Genomic DNA, 22,362 nt, shown 5'->3' with positions numbered 1-22,362 from the left:
TATTCATTGGAAGGACTGATGCTGAAGCTGAAGCTTCAATACTTTGGCCACCTGATGTGAAGAACTGACTCATTGGAAAAGTCCCTTATGCTGGGAAAGGTACTTGAAGGCGGGAGGAGAAGGGGATGACAGAGGATGAGCTGGTTGGACGGCATCACTGACTTGATGGACGTGAGTTTGGGCAAGCTCTGGAGTGGGTGGTAGACAGGAAGGCCTGGCATGCTGCAGTCCATGGGATTGCAAAGAGTCAGATAGGACTGAGTGACTGAACTAAACTGAACTTAGGAAATAAATTCAGTAAAACTCATCTCATCATAAATGAGTTAAGCCATTAGAGCAAACTGACCATCAGCTTAATAGGAATCATTCATGTAATGCTGAAGCTAACAATAACAGTTAATGCAGTGGTCTTCAGTCTTTTTTAAAGTGGGAAGGGCTTCCCTAGTGGCTCAATGGTAAAGAATCCACCTGCAATGCAGGAGACGCAATGTTTGATCCCTGAGTTGGGAAGATCCTCTGGAGAAGGAAATGGCAACCCACTCCAGTATTCTTGCCTGGAAAATCCCATGGATAGAGGAGCCTGGCAGGCTGCAGTCCATGGGGTCACAAAGAGTCAGACACGACTGAAGCGACTGAGCACAGAATGCAGCACAGCATAAAGTGGGAAAGCTCTTTTCTCAATGGAAATCTTGAAACCCTGTGCTTAAAACAGACAGAAGCTGAGTGGTGGTCGGGGAGGTGGAAGGATCCCAGAGTCTGGGCAGTAGAGCCTGCTCGGCACCTCTCCTCTCTTGCTGGTCTCCGTCTCAGAACCTTGAAAACCGTTATGCTAAGGCATACATTACCTACATACAGGAATCCTTTAAGTGAGCATAAGTGTTGTCATTTTCCAGGCATGTTTTTCTACATCACTTTATATGACTCTGGAGAATAGACAGCAAAGCCAGTCTTACCCCATTGTCCTTATTTTTCATCAAAGGAAATTGAGGATCAGAGAGGTTAGTAACAGATCCAATGCTGCACAGCTAATATGTCAAGCAGCAGGGTTTGGAGTGTAGTTCTTCTGACTCTCAGTTTAGGGTTCATTTCACTGAATCATAGGGTTGTCTATGGATGAAATAAAAATCCAGGCTTCTTGGAGCTGGTGAACCTCCTTCTAGAATGTTTTGTTCTGTTCTTGTCATTCAGTCGCTCAACTCTATCCAACTCCTTGCCACCTCATGGACTGCAGCATGCCAGGCTTCCCTGTCCTTCGTTGTCTCTTGGAGTTTGCTTAAACTCTTGTTTTATTCTGTGGTGGATGGTCAACAGAGGATGTTCAGGCTGGGGCAACTGGACTACAGCGCTTCTCATTGTAGGTAGAAGGGAAAGATTTTGAAAATGGACCTGTCTTTTAGAGTTCGTTCACAGATGTGGCCTGATTTTGTAAATGCACAAGATGCTTGGTAACGAGGGGCTTGAGGCCTGAAGGCTCTGGAGCCTCAGGACAGGGTGTGAAAGTCACAGCGAAGGGAGAGAGAGAAGAAGAGAAGGGAGAGAGAGCTAAGTTGACGCTTCTGCAGCTTCAGAGATGAGCATTCCTGGCTGACGGAACACATGCAGCCCACCAATATTTAAAATACAGCCTTTGTTCCTTTTTTTCAGGATAAAATTTAAAGACTGCTTTCATGTTTCTACTTCTCAAATATGTCATTTTTTTCAATGACAGCCTTTTATTCAATATAGTAGGTAATCTGAATTGTAAGAATATTGTCTAGTTCCCCCTGGGACTAAATTAAGCTATTTGCATCTTGAATGGAATAAAAGGCTCCAAAAACATTTTCCCCTCCTGAATCATTTTTGGAAAAAGAATTTGCTCGCCCCTGATCTATTTCATAATATTATCTGGGTAAAAGCCACTTTGCCGAAAACACACGTATGCGAATGCAACCATGCTAGCATAGAATTCAGCCCAAAGGGTGGAAAATTTAGTGAGAAAGGTTTTGGTTCGACCTGACAGCGGCAGCAGCAAGGTCACAGCAGCAGAGCTAGTCGCCAGGAGCAGGTGGGCTTGTGGTCCCATCTCCCCATCCCTGACATGCACTGGCAGCTCCGCATCAGGGATGCATTAGACCGCGCAGGTCTTTTGAGGCCCAAGATTCTATTGTTTTATTATTTGATGGCACTTACCACTTCAGAGGGCTTCCCCAGTGGCTCAGCAGATAAAGAATCCGCCTGCAGTGCTGGAGATGTGGGTTTGACCCTGGGTCGGGAAGAGCCCCTGGAGGAGGAAATGGCAACCCACTCCAGTACCCTTGCCTGGGAAATCCCATGAACGGAGGAGCCTGATGGGCTACAGTCCATAGGGGTCGGAAAGAGTTGGACACGACTGAGCAACTGAGCACTTACATCACTTCAGAATGAGTGCTTTGACTTTCTTGCATTTGAGTACATGATGCTGAAGAATACTTAGGCTTGAGTTTCTTATGTTTCATGGATTTCTCACTTTTGAAATTTTTGTCAGAAAGAATCTGAGAACATGATGATGTTAATTGGACCAGGTTTGCTAATGTATTTTAAGAGCATATAATCTGTGAGTTAAAAAAAAAAGTCACCTGAATATTGGATGATAAAACAATAGACTACATACTTTTTCTTTTAAAAATACTATTTTTTACAAGTCTTGGAATGACAGTGGTGTTGACAAATGTGTCCTCATAGTAGATAGTAGAGAGGGCGTGCTGAAAGTTGTGTAAACTCCCCGTATTTTCTATTATTTGCATAAGTTTTCAAAGATTTTCTATTTTTATTTTTGATTCATTTTCAGATTTCAGGTATTTTCCCCAAATGCTTAGTTTTACCTTTCTTTATCACTATTAGTCCTTAATGGTCTGTAATAAATTCATTTTTTCAATGTAATAAGGGCACAATATTGTAAACAACAGTAAAAAGAACAACAAAAAGCCTCTAAATGAACTCCTTTGTGATACACATAATTTTTCAATTTATCTATTTTATACCCTGAATTTTCTTGCAGCAGAGGTAGAGAGCACTTTTTCTACCCTAAGTCACTGATCCATGGGAAGAATGAATCAAGCTCTACTAAGTAAAGAGAAACTTAATTTCTTTAAGAGAGAAATGCATTCTATTTCTCTGCCTTAAAAAATAAGAGCAGGAAACATAAAACTCTATTTTAATAAATGCTAGAGATAAAAATTAAGAGAGATTGAGGATGAAAATAGGAAAACGATCATAGAAACACACACACATATATACACATGTAGGTAAAAATGAAGACCTGGGAACACACACACACACACACACACGCACACACGTACACCTAAACACACAAAGGTGAAAAGACCTAGAGTAAGAATTGGACACAAAATGGAACAGACACTGAAAGATGAATGTCCAGGGACCTCCGCAAGGCTGGCAACATGGAATCTTTCATGGAGGCCAGTCAGGCAGTGATGTCACATAACGTGGTGGTTTAGTCGCTAAGTCGTGTCTGACTCTTTGCCACCCCATGGACTGTAACCTGCCAGGCTCCTCTGTCCATGGGATTTTCCCAGCAAGAATACTGGAGTGGGTTGCCACTTCTTCCTCCAGGGGATCTCCCCGACCCAGGGATGGAACCCACATGTCGTGTTTCTCTTGCATTGCAGGTGGGTTCTTTACCACTGAGTCACGTTATGAGAGGTGGGCAAATGTGGAAATTGTGGCCTGCCTGTCCTGGCTGAAGACACTCAAATCCAAAAAAAACCCATAACACTAGGAAATCCTTCTATTACCTGCTGGCCACCAAGTTAGACCCCTGGCTTATGAACACCCACAGAAATGAGAGCTAACATTTACTGAGGGCCTACTCTGTGCCAGGCCGTGTTCCATGTGGCTTACTTTTAATAACCATAATCCTCCTAACATCCTTGGATGCACATGTTACTGCCGTTATTCCCATTTCACTGGTGAGGAAACTGAGGCACCAAGAGGTTATGGGACCTTCATAACTGGTCCTCGGAGGAGCTAAAGTTTGAACCCAAGGAGTTGGGCTGCAGAAAGGGCTTTGTGCACAAAGGAAAATCCACACAGAGACTGGCACTGACACCTAGGCCCAGCCATCAGCCCTGTCCCTTCACCTGCCTCATAGACGTGCAGACTTGAAAATGGCAGAGACAGAGAAGGCACCTTGGAGAACACGCAGGAATCTGAGCTAGGCTCTCATGGGATAACCTCCCAAGCTTCTTACTTTTGCTGTGTGCATAATTTGTATCATGTTTGTTTTACCGTAATTAAAAACACTTTATTGCTTAAAAATGCCAACTTAAAGTGACCAACACTGTTGTCTACCTACTAAAGGTGTATAAATAAATGGGGCCAGGATAAAGGAGTCACTCCCAGCAAATGCCTTCTTTTTAAATGAAAAAAAGCGTGTTTTATTTGTTTGCCTGTTTTGATGTGGTGGAAACTTAAAGTGACTGAATTTGTTAGAGACAATAAAAACTTGACACCATTTTTTTTGGTGGAAGAAAATGGCATTTTAGAAGGATTATCATGGCTGTGTTGTGTCCAGCATGTGGTATACACTCAGTAAGTGTTGAATATTCAAATCACAATGTTAAGCAGTTCTTTGACAGCAGACACCATCGCTCTTTTCAGGTTGTATGTACGTGTGTGTGTGCCTGTGTGCTCAGTCGTGACCAGCTCATTGCAACCCCATGGACTGTAGCCCGGCAGGCTACAGTCTCTGTCCATGAAATTTTCCAGGCAAGAGTACCAGAGTGGGTTGCCATTTCCTTCTCCAGTATTTACGCGCAGTATTTGCTAATTATGGCAGAAACTTCTTGAGTTAAGCAAGGTAGGTGTTGTTATTCGCATTTTACAGATGAGGAAACCAAGACCCTTGGGGCCAAGGGACTTGACCAGGGCTCACAGATGGCAAGTGATCCATCTGGAACCCGAGGGCTCTGCCTCTAAATCCATGTTCTTTCACGAGACCCCACTAACCTTCCATGATTTAAATTGAAAGTCATGGATAAATCTTGAGGAAACTGTGTTTTATTTTAGAGTTGCAACATTTCTGAAAAATGTGAAGCTCTGATTTTTTCCCCCTTTCTTGAAAAGAGGAATATTAAATATCTGCAGTGTTTAAATGTCCATGACCCCCTTTCAACCTTTAACCCCTTTTAAGAGGATGTTTGCGAGGATGATTTCTCTGTTTATTTTTAATGTCTCATTTTTTTATTCCTCTGCAATTGAAAGAGAGCATCGAGTATGATATTTTAATGCTGAAGATTTTTTCCAAGGCTGTTTGATAAAATCTGTTTTATAAAAGGTTCACCACCAAAGTCAATTGCAATAATAGCCACAAGAATTTTAAAGAGATAGGGACCGATGCAAATTTTTCTATCACACAATTCTGAAATAATTTCAAGTAGCTTTTGGAAAGTACCATTATTTTAAAACTCTGTTCTTATTCTTCAAAATATTAATGGAGAGACTTCCCTGGCAGTCCAGTGGTTAAGACCCCACCTTCCAACGCAGGGGGGTGCAGGTTCAATCCTTGGTCGGGGATCCCACAAAACTTGGGGCTCCAAAACCAAAACCAAAACATAAATCAGAAGTAGTATTGGAACAAATTCAGTAAAGATTTTAAAAATGGTCCACGTCAAAAAAAAAAAAATCTTAAAAAAAAGCAATCTTAATTGAAAATTAAGCATCATGGGGACAAAGGAAATATCTTCTTTCCCAACCCCCACTCTGCTCCTCTATTTGTTCCTCTCCCTGTAAATTCAGAGAACTTTGTTATTTGGAGTGAGAGGTGAATATTGTACTGGGACAGGCTTCAACTCCTCCCACTCCCTAAATCAAAGAATTAAGCATTATTTCCTCAAAAGAATGATATGAAAGGAAGATTCCCTTTGCCATAATTTTGTTTTGTCCTCTTCTTTCAGGAGAGAGAGGGGCTGAAATGTGCTGAATTTTTTGGCTGTATCTCCTGCACGTACATATTTATCTCTCATATTATCCGAGACCAGCTGAAGAGGGAGTGTTTAGAAAGAAAGAGAGGAAAGCTAATACATGTTGAAAGTAAGATGCTTGCATCTTAATTTTAAGAGAACACAGAAGGCCAAATGCTTTCAGAAAAGGGCCCCTTCATGGAGTAATTTGCCTGGTATGGCATCACAGTTTGTTGTATAATTTCAGCCCTGTTACTATGGAAACCTGCTTTAGTGTAGCAGTGACTGTTAATCAGGATTTGTCGTTATTCCCCTTTCATCACAAGGCTCTATATCCTTATGGATTAAATCACAGTTCTCATTGACAATGGCATAGATCAAACATTATTGCCACACATAAAACCCGGGGCTGCTCCCTGTCATTTCCTCCCATCACTAAGAGCTGTGCATGCCAGCTGAAGTCTTAACTTTTACTAGGAAATCAAGGCTCTTCTCAGCTCTTCTGCTATCTGCCCTCATGACAGAATGCCGGGGAGCTGAGGAAGAGGGCCACTTTCATGTAGACCCACCCTGTGACCACGGGAAAGGCAAGCATCGTCTCATGTCTTTCCAAACTTGCATCTGTGGGTGCAGACCTGGGCAAGAAGTTGTTTCAGAGCAACCACTGACTTCTTCAGTCCTGTTGCTGTGTTTGCACTTCGTCAGGCATTTCCCTGAACTCTAAGGAGCAGCACGCTTTCCCTTTCCTTGCCGTGGGTTTTCTGGAGTTCTAGCTGCGGCCTTGCCCTAGTAAGACTATCAGGGCGGGGATCCCAGTTCAGTGGTACACCCTTGAGAGCCCTGTGGGGCTCTGGCTGTTCAGTGGTACACCCCAGAGAGCCCTGTGGGGCTGCCGAGTGCCCTCTGCCCTTCCCATTTTGGAGAGCTGGATGAGGACCTTATCTGGATGGGGATGTTCACAGCCCCGGAGTACCGGACTTGGGAACGCTAGATGGCCCCCGCCTCTGGAAAAGCCAGCTTGCAGGAATACGGGAATGACAGAGCCTGAACCAGGCCTTGTTTCGGCTTCAGGGCCCTCACCAGCCTCCTTCTGGTTGCTTCTGATTGCTAGCTGATTTGAGAGCAAGAATCTTTAAACTCTGCTGGTTCCCGTGCAGCCTCTGTATTCAGTCTGCCAGGGTTCCATTTCTAACCCTCCCACTTACTAGCTGTGTGGTCTTGGCAAGCTGTTTAACCACTCTGAACTTCCCATGTAAAATGAGGTTAATAATAGCACCTACCCCATGGTCATGAGGAATAAATAAACCAGTGTTTGTAAGATGCTCAGACTAGCGACTGGCACCTCACGAGTGCTGAATAGGTGTTTGTTTGCACATAAATAGAAAAGAAACATCATGCTTACGTGTATTCAAAATATATTCCAGATCAGATTATCCAGATATTAGTAAGGTGTGGAAAACAGCCCTCCCCTCCCCCCTGCACTCATCCGCTCCTCTTCCCCACCCCTGCTTTCTCTCCTTCATCTCTGCAATGTGCCCAGCCCCCTAGTATAATTCTGATTGGCTAAATTAATTCTGTAGCATCCTGCTGTGAATAATTATGTTGATCCAGTGTGTATTCTGATGCCTTTTTTTTCCCTTAGCCTAAATTATAATGTGACCGTTGCGGCTCACAGCTGGCTCATCAGAGGTGGGCAGTTTGGGAATTGGCGCATCTGAATACGCTTCTCTGTTAACCCTCTGCCTTGATTGCTTAAGACAAGACATATGTAAACCCCATGATTATTGCCATTTGTTTGGACTTTGCAAAGACTCTGCCTTCAAACATAAAGCTGCTGGGTTTGTTTTTGGGGAGGGGGGCCTGGAGACCTCCCCTCCCCTCTTCCCCTCCCCCCCTCCCTTTCAGACAATAAATAGCTGTCAGGCTTATGTCAAGGATGAAATTATAGGTGCACATGAGGCCTTGATTACATTGTTTTGGAGAGATTACTATTAGCATACTGAAATGAAGTCTAATTTTTCACTGACGGAGCTGAGTCAAAACTCCAGTGACAGAGGCCTGGCAGACAGTGTGAGGGAAAAAGGGTCCCGTCTGAGCCCCTTGTTTCACATGGGGGTGGCGGCAGGGGTTGGGGGGAGTGGCGCTTCTCCTTATCGAACCAAACAATAAATACAAAATAGTTGATACGAAACATATCTCATTGGAAAAGAAAGGTTGACTGATGAAGGATGAAATAAGACGTTGGGGTTGGATAAGGTCCTCTGTGAAGTTACCCTGTGTGATTTTCAAGTGTATTTAATCCACGTTAAGGCAGAGTTGAGATGTGCAAGTCAGCCCGTGTTTTAGCTGAAGAATGTACTGTCTTGATTTTTCGCTTTGCTTGCTGCTCACATAATTCATTTCCTCCTGCCCCTTTCCCCACGCATGCATTCTCTGAACATGCTGCTGTTGCTACTGCTGCTAAGTTGCTTCAGTCGTGTCCAACTCTGTGCGACCCCATAGACAGCAGCCCATCAGGCTCCCCCGTCCCTGGGATTCTCCAGGCAAGAACACTGGAGTGGGTTGCCATTTCCTTCTCCAATGCATGAAAGTGAAAAGTGAAAGTGAAGTCGCTCAGTCGTGTCCGACTCTTCGCGACCCCATGGACTGCAGCCTTCCAGGCTCCTCCTTCCATGGGATTTTCCAGGCAATGAATGCTTGTGATTCCCGTATCTGCAGGGCGAGTGTCCGGGCGGTACTTCTGCTGTTTATCCATTCTGATGATGTGAACACGCAACTTGTTCATTTTCAAAACCCTTTATTTAAAGAAAAGTTCTTTGCATGTGGTTTCCTTGACTTGTTTGAAGGACTGGTGCCTCATCGGAGGATAGATTAATACTTATATGTGTTTCAGGATCACTGTCCCTGCTCACTGTGGTGCAAATTTAAGAATCACACACACACATTCACTGCATGGTTGCGCGTGCATTCACCTGAGCATATATGTGTGTGTGTAGAAAGATTTTGGCATTGTAAGTAACTAGAAAGGCTGTTCCACACCACTGTTTGATTATTACTTTTATTAAAGGGAAAGAGATGGACATTTAGTGTGGATGAGAGAGAGAAGAAAGTGTTCTTCAGTTTGAAATCTTGTGACAGGGGAGAAAATGTGTGGACAGACCATATTTTTATTTATTTGGAATACATATTTTAAGTACCTGTCAAGTGCAAGACACTGCACTGTAATTATTACCGTGGGGCTTCAGAGGTGGATTAGAAATGGTTCCTGCAGTTCCAGAACGTGTGGTCTACACAGGAAGAGCACACTTTGCCCACCAAATTCTAGTGGAGCCAAGAATAGTGGGGCTGGAGGCAAAGAACGGGGGTTTACTTTGCTACTTGCTCTCTAGGCGATGCCAAAGTAAAGGGAGAAAGAGGAGGAATCACTGAAGGTTTAATAGAAGTGCAGGAGGGAATTTTATACAGAGAAATGGAATAAGAACCTCCCAAGCAGAGTGAAACTTGTAAACTGGTGACAGGTCTGGTGGGGCTGGAGGTCCCCACCCTGGTTATGCTTTTGCATTCCTGGAGAACTAGTAATCATGCCTGAACATGGATGGGCCTAGAAGTGATCATACTAAATGATTATACTAGTAAGACAAAGACAAATACCATGTGATGTCACTTATATGGGGAATTTAAAATCTGATACAAATGAACTGATTTACGACACAGAAATAGACTCACAGAGATAGAGACATTTAGGGTTATAGAACAGGAAAGGAAAGGTGGGGCAGGGAAAAACTGGGAATTTGGGATGAACAGATACACACTACTATATATAAAACAGACAGACAACTAGAACCTACTGTATAGCACAGGGAATCCTATTTCATGTCTTGTAATAACCTGTAATGGGCTTCCCAGGTGGCACTATTGGTAAAGAACCTGCCTGCCAATGCAGGTGGGCTTAAGAGACACTGATTCCATCCCTGGGTTGGGAAGATCCCCCGGAAGAGGGCATGGCAGTCCACTCCAGTATTCTTGCCTGGAGAATCCCATGGACAGAGGAGCCTGGCAGGCTGCAGTCTATAGGGTCACCAAGAGTTGGACATGACTGAAGCGACTTGGCACGCATGCACCTATCACCTACAATGGAAAAGAATCTGAAAAAGGATATGTATGTATGTATTTTAAAAACTGACTGCTGCCTGAAATGTACAGAGACAGAAAGCAGATTAGAAGATGCCTAGGGCAGAGTGAACTGGTGGAGAAAGGGAGTGATTACTGATGGGTAGTGGGTCTTGTCAGGGTGATGAAAATGTCCTCAATTTGAACATGGTGATGCGTACACAAATCTGTGGATGTACTAAAAAACTCTGAATTGTGTACTTTAAATAGATCAGTCATATAGTATGTGAATTAGCGCTCCTTGAAGTTGCTATAAAAAATGACTGCAGTCTGGTGCCCATGCCAGACCAATGAGATGAGAAACTCGGGTGTGGCAGGTCCTCAGGTGACTGTGTGACATCAGGTCCCCCTGCTGCTACCACTCAGGGGGGACCGAGGAGCCACAGGGGTGCCGGCTGGAAGGTTGGGTGGGCTTCATCTCAAGAGAGCCTCGGCGCAGGTCCTGCTTAAAGGTTTATGCTTATACCAGCCAACAGGAACCGTTGGTGGTTTTAAAGTAGGGCCTTGGTGACATTAGTGGTCTTTAAGACCTCTCATAGGTACATGGGCGCTTCCCAGGTGGGGCTAGTGGTAAAGAACCCACCTGCCAATGCAAGTAGACGTAAGAGACGTGGGTTTGATCCCTGGGTTGGGAAGATCCCCTGGAGGAGGACACGGTAACCCGCTCCAGTATTCTTGCCTGGAGAATCCCATGGACAGAGGAGCCTGGTGGGCTATGGTCCATGGGGTCGCAAAGAGTTAGACACCACTGAAGCAGCTTAGCATGCATGCATAGGTGTGTGAAGGATGGATTCTGGAAGACGAGAGCCAGCTGAGGCTGTTTTAGCTTGCCATCGAAGATGCACAGTGGCCCTCAGCCAGTGCAGGTGGGGGTGGGCAGCAAGGATGAAGAGGAAGAGACAGTAGGAGAGACACGGCAAGAACAGAGCTCTTGCTGGGCCTGCTGGCTGCCTGGATGAGGGGGATAAGGTGGGGAGGCTGTGTTTCTGGAGGGACTGGGAAGAGAGGCCAGACGAGGAGGTGGAGGTGCAGGGAGGGGCAGGCTGGAAAGAGAAGACACGCAGAGCTTTGCATAGGCTGGACTCGAGGGACCCGTGATCCATCCACAAGCAGTGCTCTGCTCAGGGCGGGGCATGTGGCTGTGGTCCCAGAGAAGAGGCTGATCACAGACAGCTGGGAGTCTGCAGCCCGGGGCCTCATGCCACCTGCTTCCCTAGTGGCTCACTCACCTGACCGTGGGCAGGAGGACCCAGCTCCTCACCACGTGGGCTGCCTGCTGTCCTCCCAAGACAGCCGCTGGCTCCCCACAGAGTGAGTGACCTGCGATTAAGCAAGCTGAGGGAGATGTCAGTCAGTGCTTTCAGTGACCTGGTCTTAGAGTGACACTCCATCATTTCTGCAGGATGCTTTTGTTCACACAGACCAGCTGTAATGAAGGGTCAGAGGGACCACAGGAGGTATGAACCAGGGGCCACTAGGGGCTCTCCTGGCCTGGCTCCCACACCCCGATTCCCAGCACGGTGCTGGCAGTGGTTAAAGGAACAGTGTGGTCACTGACACTGAAAAGTGTGTGATGAGAAGCGTGCTCAGGTGTCAGGCGGCTACAAGCTCATTGCAGGGACGCCTGCGCTGCCTAGGGGCCCCCCTGTGTGCAGAGGCAGGAAAGGAAAGTGAACATGGGCCCGTCTGTCACACCTGGAAGTTTAGTGTCCCCCATATCTGGAGGGCCAGCGGGTCGGGGTTGTCCCCAATGCCCAGCCGTGATGCACAGCTCTGATGAGAGGAAAAATAACTTTGGAGAAATAAGAAAAGGCAGTAGTGAAAAGTTTTTCCATCATCTGAAGTATCGCTGCCTACTGGTCTATTTTGTCACATTGAAAGTGACTGCCTCGTGCCTCAGACAGTAAAGAATCTGTCTGCAATGCGGGAGACGCAGGTTCCATCCCAGGGTCAGGAAGATCCCCTGGAGGAAGGAATGGCAACCGACTCCAGTGTTCTTGCCTGGAGAATCCCATGGACTGAGGAGCCTGGCGGGCTGCAGTCCATGGGGTCACAAAGAGTCGGACACCACTGAGCAACTAAAGAAAAAAAAAAGTGACTCCCGTTAGAACGACCATCATTGCAGCTGCCAGGAAGGGCTGCACGAATGATCCCAGGCTGACATCACATCTGAGCCCAGTGAACTAGGGTGAGAGTGGACAGAGTGGATCTTTTCAGCTCTGCAGCATACTCGATTTCATCCCATGAAGCTAGAAAGGGGAAGTCTTTTTCGAATAAGGGTGACTGATTGATTTCTGGGGACACAGGAATGAGATGAGCCCTCTTAAATGGCGTGGCCTCTGATCCGTTAAAAAGTATATGAACATTTATCCCCCAGTGAAATTCACCCTGTTTTAATTTTGGCATCAGAGCTGAAGAGTTTGCTTCTATTTAGAAATGAAAAATGTTGTTTTAAAAATGAAGGATAGGAATTTATTTGTATTTAAAAAAGTAATGAGTTCTAAATGGAGAAGGGAGAAAGATAAGAGTGGGTTTCAGAGAGAAGGGACTTAGTGCAGTGACGAGTTGGGGGCCGGGAGTGGGGAGTGGTGTCCAGGGGTGCATTTGTCCAGGGTAAGTTGTTTACACCGCCTCTGTCCTGCCTGTCCTCCTAGACCCCCAGGTCCCCTTGGATCCCCCCTGCTTAATGAAAGGAGGTCTCACCTTCACCACCCCATCAACACCTCTCTAGTACTTGCTGATTTCCTTTTTTTTCTTTTTTTTTTATGAAGAGAGGAAGGCTCAGAAGCCTTGGGTTGGCTAACACTTTGGTGACATTGGTTTTCATTGTATTTATGATGGAGTTACTATTTTTTCTGTGGTCAGTGAAGACTGACCTGTGGAGGTCAGTCTGAGCTCTGACCTCTGACTGAGCTCTGTGGAGACTGGGCTTCCATTTCTGGTGTTGGTGTGGCATTTTCTCTCTGGAAGGTAAATGCATATACATCTCGGAAGTGGTTCATGTGAAAGATATCAGATAATATTACAGTGGACAGAAATCGTGAGGGTGGTAGTGAAATGACTGAAATTTAGGAAGCACCACCTTAGAGCACGTCAGTTTGGCTTCATTCATCGAGTCACAGACAGGTTGTCCCAGGTGTCTCCGGCTGCCACAGCAAAATAATGTAGACGGAGAGGCTTCCATGACAGACACTGACTCCCCACAGCTCTGGACATTGGGAAGTCCAAGGTCAGGGAGCCGTCGTGGTCTGGTTCCTGGTGAGGGCTCTTTTTTGGCGTGCAGATGGCCACCTTCTCACTGCGTCCTCACACAGTTCTAGAATGAGCTCCGTTCTCCCCCCTTCTGTAAAGACACTCAGCCCATCATGGGGGCCCCATGCTCAGGACCGCATCTCAACCGAATCACCCCCCAAAGGCCTTGCAAACTAACGCCATCACACAGGGGGGTTGGGTCTTCAACATATGGATTTGGGGGAACTCAGAGGTCAGTTGCAGCGTGACGCGTTGCGCTGTGTCCGCGTTGCGCTGTGTCCGCGTTGCGCTGTGTCCGCGTTGCGCTATGTCCGCGGAATGGCGCTCTGTAGGAAGTGCCGGGGTTGGTGTCGTCACATCTTGGGTGTGTGGAGCTGACAGATCATTCAGCTTCACTTCCTGCGTCTCTAAAATGGTGTTTAGGGCTATTCTGAGGCACAAATGAAGGAACATTTGGGTAGCTTAGATCACTTCAGGCTGGTAAAATGCCCCTCTGTTAAACTTGTTCTTTTTTCGTGTATGCAAGATGACTATTAGAATAACCTATATTTTTATTAGAGAATTTGGAAAATATTAAAAGATACATCTTAGATCTAAAATCTAAATCTAAAATACATATAGCCATATTTTAGTTTTGTTATCTTGATTTTCAGATGATATTATTGATCTTCAGATCTCACTCCTTTTCATGTCAATTAAGAAAGAGTTAGTCTCTTCCTCCCCTCAGCTCCTGGCTTTTCCTGTAGTTCACTTTCCAGGTCAGTCTGTGTCTCCCCGCATTCCACCCTGCTGCCGTCCCCCAACCCCTGCAATCTTTAACTTTATTAAATGAGGAACTTAAACTAGGAATTTACTCCTGCTTGCTCATTTATTTTTATGTTGGAGAAGCGCTGAGTCCAGGACTGGGGCGTTGCTGGAACGTGTTGTGTGCACGCTGGGGTGCCATGGCTGATGAGGGGCAGGCCGCCCTCCCTCTGCTTTGGGGAGGGGGACCACTGAGCAGGGGTGGGCACCGTTAACAGAGTCACTCCTTTTTTCCAGCACATCTGTCTTTGCGCCCTCTGCACAGGGTGGGGCGAGGTGGCCCTGGGGGCAGGGTTGGGGCAGTTTCTCTGGTAGCATCTGGCTGCCCTTCAGGAGACAGAGGACTGAAGCCTCTTCAGTGCTCAGGAGTTGGCGGGGTCCAGGGTAGGGAGGGAGAAGGCGTTGTGCCTACACCACCACGTTCCTGGGCCCTAGCAGATATTTCTGGAACCCAGTGGATGAAGGTGACAGGCAGGGTCTCATAGGAGACCTAGTCTGTAACAGCGATTTTGTTGATGGACAGACAGGGAGGATGTTAAAACTGAGCCCATAAGATTCATGATTGTTTCTCATGAATCAGGGATTTCACTTATTTATTTATTTTGTTAAGGAGAGCAGTTAAAAAAAAGAACATACTGAGGTTTTTGCCACCTTCATCTGCCATTTTACTCAGCCCATTGTTAAGTGCTGTGTTTTTCTACCAAAAGTAGTTAAACCAATATGGGAGGCTTTCCCACACTCGGATTGTGATAGTCTGCCAGGCTGGGGAAACAGCAGCCTAATGATACAGGAAGGCTTTAATACAGAAGTTCTGTTTGATACTGTGGGAATGTTGAGAGCTAGCTGAAATGCAGAAAGAGAAGCTTTCTGAGTGACTGATTGTCAAAGAGAGAAAAGTGGAGCTCTATGTGGCTTTTAGGATGTCCAGGGCTTCTCTAAGCTCTTTTCAAACCCAAGCATGTGGATGACACAGAGATGTTGCTAATTACATCTGTGAAGGAAGTGAAACAGCGCAACCAGCTCGGAGCAAAGACCAAAGCAACTTTAGAGAGAAAATCAGTCTGTCATATTTATACAAATATGTGCATTTCAATGATAATTGCCGTAGTCATTGTTTACTATTGCTACACTATATTAATTATCTATTCAATGATAATTAAATACAGAATTCTAAGCATCATCCCCAAATTACCTTTTATCAATTGAAACAAACCAATTAAAAATTTCAAAATGCAACCATGTAATCAACATCTTAATACATGTTAATTATGACCAAAATTTCAATTAATGTGTTAATATATGACCTTAGATCTCCAGAAACAAACAACAAAAAAAGCAGCCTCACATAGCAATTATGGTCTTGTTTGATTGACAGATATCTGTGAATTTGTTTTTGCGTCTGGTTTGGTAATTTGACTTATATCAAAAAAGCCGGCTTCTTCTCGTCTCTGTTCTGAAACTGCTGCATAAAAAGCTCGCAAGGTTTGAAAATGCAACTCTCTTCTCTTCAGCGTCTACGTCCTGCCTTCCTGCGCTGTACCGTCTGTTGTGTCTCTTTCGAGCCTGGTTTCAGCTGCTCCACGAACCCACAGAGGGGCTAGCACAGGCTGTGATCTCTTCATTTTGCAGATGGGTAAGGTGAGGAATGGGGTGTCCCTGGTGGCAAAGTGGTGAAAGAACCCACCTGCCAATGCAGGAGACTCGGGTTCGACCCCTGAGCTGGGAAGATTCACGGGAGAAGGAAATAGCAACCTGCTCTAGTAGGTGGGGTCACACAGATTTGGACGCGACTGAAGCAACTCAGCAGCAGCAGTTAGTATTTTTGCCTGGGAAATCCAATGGACAGAGGAACCTGGTGAGCTACAGTTCATTGGGTTGCAAAGGACTAGGACACGACTGAGCGACTGGACAGCAAGGTGAGGAATGGACACGTTCATGCTGCTGCCTGAAAGTGCTGGTGTAGGGCTGTCTGAGGGCCTCCTCAGTCTATGCCCTGACCAGTAATGCTGAAGAAGCTGAAGCTGAATGCTTCTATGAAGAGCTACAAGACCTTCTAGAACTAACACCCCCAGAAGATGTCCTTTTCATTATAGGGGATTGGAATGCAAAAATAGAAAGTCAAGAGATAGCTGGAGTCAGAGGCAAATTTGGCCTTGGAGTACAGAATGAAGCTGTATAAAAAGCTCTGCGAAGGCCTTACAAATAGTTGTGAAAAGAAGTGAAAGGCAAAGGAGAAAAGGAAAGATATACCCATTTGAATGCAGAGTTCCAAAGAACAGCAAGGAGAGATAAGAAAGCCTTCCTCAGTAATCAGTGCAAAGAAATAGAGGAAAACAATAGAATGGGAAAGAGTAGAGATCTCTTCAAGAAAATTAGATATACCAAGGGAACATGTCATGCAAAGATGGGCTCAATAAAGGACAGAAATGGTATGGACCTAACAGAAGCAGAAGATATTAAGAAGAGGTGGCAGGAATACACAGAAGAACTGCACAAAAAAGATCTTCATGACCCAGATAATCACGATGGTATGATCACTCACCTAGAGCCAGACATCCTGGAATGTGAAGTCAAGTGGGCCTTAGGAAGCATCGCTATGAACAAAACTAGCGGAGGTGATGGAAATCCAGTTGAGCTATTTCAAATCCTAAAAGACAGTGCTTTGAAAGTGCTGCACTCAATATGCCAGCATATTTGGAAAACTCAGCAGTGTCCACAGAACTGGAAAAGGTCAGTTTTCATTCCAATCCCAAAGAAAGGCAATGCCAAGAATGCTCAAACTACCATACAATTGCACTCATCTCTCACGCTACCAAAGTGATCCTCAAAATTCTCCAAGCCAGGCTTCAACAGTACATGAACTGTGAACTTTCAGATGTTCAAGCTGGTTTTAGAAAAAGCAGAGGAACCAGAGATCAAATTGCCAACATCCTCTGGATCATCGAAAAAGCAAGAGAGTTCCAGGAAAACATCTGCTTTATTGATTACACCAAAGCCTTTGACTGTGTGGATCACAACAAGCTGTGGAAAATTCTTCAAGTGATGGGAATACCAGGTCACCTTACCTGCCTCCTGAGAAATCTGTATGCAGGTCAAGAAGCAACAGTTAGAACTGGACATGGAATAACAGACTGGTTCCAAATAGGAAAAGGAGTACATCAAGGCTATGTATTGTCACCCTGCTTATTTAACTTATATGCAGAGCACATCATGAAAAATGCTGGACTGGGTGAACCACAAGCTGGAATCGAGATTGCCAGAAGAAATATCACTAACCTCAGATATGCAGATGACAGCACACTTATGGCAGAAAGCGAAGAACTAAAGAGCCTCTTGATGAAAGTAAAAAAGGAGAGTGAAAAGACTGACTTAAAACTCAACATTCAGAAAACTAAGATCATGAATCTTTTCCCATCACTTCATGGCAAATAGATGGGGAAACAATGGAAACAGTGAGAGACTTTAATTTTGGGGGCTCCGAATTCACTGCAGATAGTGACTGCAGCCATGAAATTGAAAGGCGCTTGCTCCTTGGAAGAAAAGCTATGACCAACCTAGACAGCATATTAAAAAGCATAGACATTACTTTGCCAATAAAGGTCTGTCTAGTCAAAGCTATGGTTTTTCCAGTAGTCATGTATGGGTGTGAGAGTTGGACTATAAAGAAAGCTGAGTGCTGAAGAATTGATGCTTTTGAACTGTGGTGTTGGAGAAGACTCTTGAGAGTCCCTTGGACTGCAACGAGATCCAAACCAGTCCATCCTAAAGGAGACCAGTCCTGGGTGTTCATTGGAGGGACTGATGTTGAAGCTGAAACTCCAATGCTTTGGCCACGTGATGCGAAGAACTGACTCATTTGATAAGACCTTGATGCTGGGAAAGATTGAAGGTGGGAGGAGAAGGGGACGACAGAGGATGAGATGATTGGATAGTATCACCAACTCAGTGGACACGAGTTTGAGTAAACTCCAGGAGTTGGTGATGGACAGGGAGGCCTAGCATGCAGGAAGGGGTCGCAAAGAGTCGGACATGACTGAGCTACTGAACTAAACTGAACTGACAGGGGCTGTCAGAGAGCCCTGGCTGGTGTGTTCACACTTGAGGTTGCAGGGCCACGGGGATGAGACATGGCAGGAATTCATCACTTGCTCTTTGTTCCCATTGGGAACCATCTTGAGCAAGATTAGAGGAGGGAGAACTAAGGCATGCCTGCTGAGTGTCAAGAAGGGCCTCAGGGAGGAGATTTAGTGGATGGAAAGGATATAGGGGGTGAAGAACATTCTAGCAGAAGAGTTGGGTCAGAATACAAGTTTGACTAGAACTTACAGTCATTGGAAGAAAAACAGTGATAAGTTCACCTGGGAGGATGAATATATCAATCTTTATTTATTTATTTATTTTTAAACATTTATTTAATTTGGCTGTGCCAGGTCTTGGCTGTGGCACATGGGGTCTTTGATCTTTGTTGCGGCACCTGAGGTCTTTAACTGTGGCATACGAACCTCTTAGTTGCAGCATGTGGGATCTAGTTTCCTGACCAGGAATTGAACCTGGGCCCCCTGCATTGGGAATGCAGAGTCTTAGCCCCTGGACCACACCAAATATATCTGTCTTATTTCTTTTTCTGCATATGCTACTTGATAAGAAGGCCTGAGGTCGAGGATGAGGTCATTTAAAAGGCTACCTGACCTTCTCATCTGACTTAAAATGTTTCACAACCACATAGCATCTATGTTCCATCACCTGACGCTTGTATCCTTGGTTTCTTACGGCCAGTTTATTGTGAGACTATACTTTGGCCACCTCATGCGAAGAGTTGACTCATTGGAAAAGACTCTGATGCTGGGAGGGACTGGGGGCAAGATGAGGAGGGGACGACAGAGGATGAGATGGCTGGATGGCATCACTGACTCGATGGACATGAGTCTGGGTGAACTCCGGGAGTTGGTGATGGACAGGGAGGCCTGGCATGCTGCAATTCATGGGGTCGCAAAGAGTCGGACACGACTGAGTGACTGATCTGATCTGATCTGATAGTTGATTCAAAAGAAAACTGGAGGTGCTTCTAAAATACTTCTTTATTTTAGCTTGAACATACTTCTACTCTGAAACATGGCTCACTTAACTGCACTGGCAATTTTATTATGTGCTATAAATTGTGAGCATATTTTTTGTGTATTGAAGTGGAAAATCCCCTTGGAAATTCAGCCAACTGGACTTTAGCTTGAATAGGACAGATGAAGAATAGAACTCACTGTGTGTAAATAAATGTGTATATGTGTATGTATAAAATGTTATATATACATATATTAATATATACATACACATATATAAACACATGTGCATCAGTATGTGTATGTAAATAAAATAAATAAAATTGGATTGAGTCATAAAAGTATAAATATGTCAAATATAAAATCTATAAGGGAAGGAATTTGTTTTTATGACTCAGAAGGGAGGTGTAATAAAGAAGTATTTTTAAGACCAGGAACTAGTGTGTGTCAGTTTCTTTGTGTTCAGTTCCTCATCTTTTGACAGGAAGACAAGTCACTGGATTTGAATCATAAGGCTGTAAAGGATGCTGGGGCGAACTTATTTCAGGCTGAATATTTAGAAACATCAGCAAAGTCAGTGGCTGGATATCTGATTGGATTGGGGAATCATCAAGACAAATATTCCTCTTCAGTTGTTCAGATTCTGTGGCTCTCCTGCCGAGTACAGAAGGATCTTTAAAAAAATTAATAGATCATGCTGTCTGTACATTCTAAAGGAGGTTGTTAAAAATGACTGGAGGAGCATGAATACCCATGTTCATTGCAGCATTATTCACTGTGGCCAAACAGTGGAAATGATCAGGTGTCCATTGAACAGATGGATGGATAAACAAAATGTGGTCTGTACATACGGGGGTATATTATTCAGTCTTGAAAAGGAAGGACATATTGATGTAGACTACAGCATGGATGAACCTCGAGGACCTTGTGCTCAGTGAAATACGCCAGCTGAGCGCCGAAGAATTGATGCTTTTGAACTGTGGTGTTGGAGAAGACTCTTGAGAGTGCCTTGGACTGCAAGGAGATCCAACCAGTCCATCCTAAAGGAGACCAGTCCTGGGTGTTCATTGGAAGGACAGATGCTGAGGCTGAAACTCCAGTACTTTGGCCACCTCATGCGAAGAGTTGACTCATTGGAAAAGACCCTGATGCTGGGAGGTATTAGGGGCAGGAGGAGAAGGGGACGACAGAGGATGAGATGGCTGGATGGCATCACAGACTCGGTGCTCATGAGTTTGGGTGAACTCTGGGAGTTGGTGACGGACAGGGAGGCCTGGCGTGCTGCGATTCATGGGGTTGCAAAGAGTCGGACACGACTGAGCGACTGAACTGAACTGAAAGGACAAATACTGGATGATTCTACTTTTCTGTGGAGTACCCAGAAGAATCAAATCCACAGAGACAGAAAGTAGAAAGAGGCTTACCAGCGGCCGGGAGAAAGGAGGAATGGGGGATGTGTGTTCACTGGGGACAGAGTTTCGGCTGTAAAGATGAGAACGTTTTGGAGATTGGTGGTGGAGATGGTTGCCCAACAGTGCGAATGTACTGAGCGCCACTGCACTGCAAACTTAACAAATGGTCAGGATGGTACATTTTATGTTATGTGTGTTTTATCTCAGTTTGAAAAATCAGCAGGACATTTTATTCAGGACCTGAGAAAGCAGAAGCCCGAGAAGGTGGCGTGGCTAGACTGTTGTCTGGGATGGAAATGCCCATAAGCCACTAGGTGTGGAAAGAAGCACTGGGTCTTTCTTCCAGTAAAATAATTCTTTCCACCACATTTTCCACCTTCATTTCCAGCCCCCCTAGTAATGCATTCCGGCTTTCACCTCTTCATTTACTCATCAGTCTCGACTCCCTCATGTTTAGTCTCTTCTTTATCCTCGGAGAACACTCACACAAGTATCTTTCTTCTGCATCAGCCTTCTAGGCTCTTTTTCGCTTTTTAAGGCACAAGACTGAAAGTTGGGTAGACATGTAGTGATGGTTTTTTTTGGCTGAGCATTAGGGTTTTGATGTTGGTCACTTCCCAAGGCGACAGCAGCCGGTACCACCTCCAGTGAGGCCATTGCCCGCTGTCAGAAGCACATGACATGCATTGGCTGCTTTTCCTCGCTCAAGAGCGTGTTATTGTTGCTAAATAAATCTGCTTCTGGAAGAAGCAAGTGAAACAGACTTAGAAAAAAAGTTCGAGAAAGGGCATGCAATCGGTTTTTGAGTCTTGTATTCTCAATCTAAATAAAATTCATTTTATTTAGGATCAGGGTTTTAGGATGTTTCTTGTTGGTATCATTAATTAAAAATTATGTTAACACCACACAGAAGGAACACAGCAGTGGTGTTTTGACCGTTTACATGCAGGTAGTCAGTGCCTGTGGGCACTGATGCATCAGTGGTGAAGAATCTGCCTGCTAGTGCAGGAGACGCAGGTGTGACCCCTGGGCCAGGAATACCCCCTGGAGGAGAAAATGGCAACCCACTCCAGTATTCTCGCCTGGGAAATCCCATGGACAGAGGAGCCTGGCGGGCTACAGGCCATGGGGTCACAAAAGAGTCGGACATGACTTAGTACCTAAACAACAGCTATGGTTTTGTCCTAAGAATTCTGTACTTTCAGAGATAGTCATGGAGAAGAGGAAGTAATAATCTGGGATCCTCAACAGATATCGTAGGTTTTATTTGTTGAAAATAGAACACAAGAAGGGATAAGACCTGATCTTGAGGAACCAAGCCATTGACTAAACGTGCGTGGTGAGGACAGCTGATTTCCAGCCTTGCAGAGGAGTAGCTGTCTTACCACGGTCACAGTAGATGTGACTATGCAATTAAAATACTGAGTTACTGAGGTGCTACCAAAATCTGCTTCAGTATGATATAAACCTTAAGGCCATGTTTGTGTTTTATAGGAACAAGAGATTTCCATTTTAAATAGGACAGTTTCATTTATTTCTGCGAAAGAATGTTAAAGCATGAATCAGACTTATTAATTGTTTGAAGGTCATCTTAAGAAAATTACTTACATATTGAAAAAATTTTAATTTTTTTCTTGGAAATAGCGATGTATTTCGATGGAAATTGGAACCATGGTTCTTAAAAGCTCTGTAATGTTGACTAGCTTAACATTATCTATTTAAATATCACAG

At 44.8% G+C, this 22,362-nt stretch overlaps 1 protein-coding gene across 3 annotated transcripts in view; it reads left to right on the top strand.

Annotated features, from left to right (window-relative positions):
* The window catches only part of MSRA (methionine sulfoxide reductase A), a 379,756-nt gene that overhangs the window by 90,407 nt on the left and 266,987 nt on the right, over positions 1–22,362 (top strand). The gene's annotated exons all lie outside the window — the stretch shown is intronic.

This window comes from Bubalus kerabau, chromosome 4 (assembly GCF_029407905.1).
Source record: "Bubalus kerabau isolate K-KA32 ecotype Philippines breed swamp buffalo chromosome 4, PCC_UOA_SB_1v2, whole genome shotgun sequence".
NCBI classification, from domain to species: Eukaryota; Metazoa; Chordata; class Mammalia; order Artiodactyla; family Bovidae; genus Bubalus; species Bubalus kerabau.
This window is presented reverse-complemented; position numbering and strand designations above follow the sequence as displayed.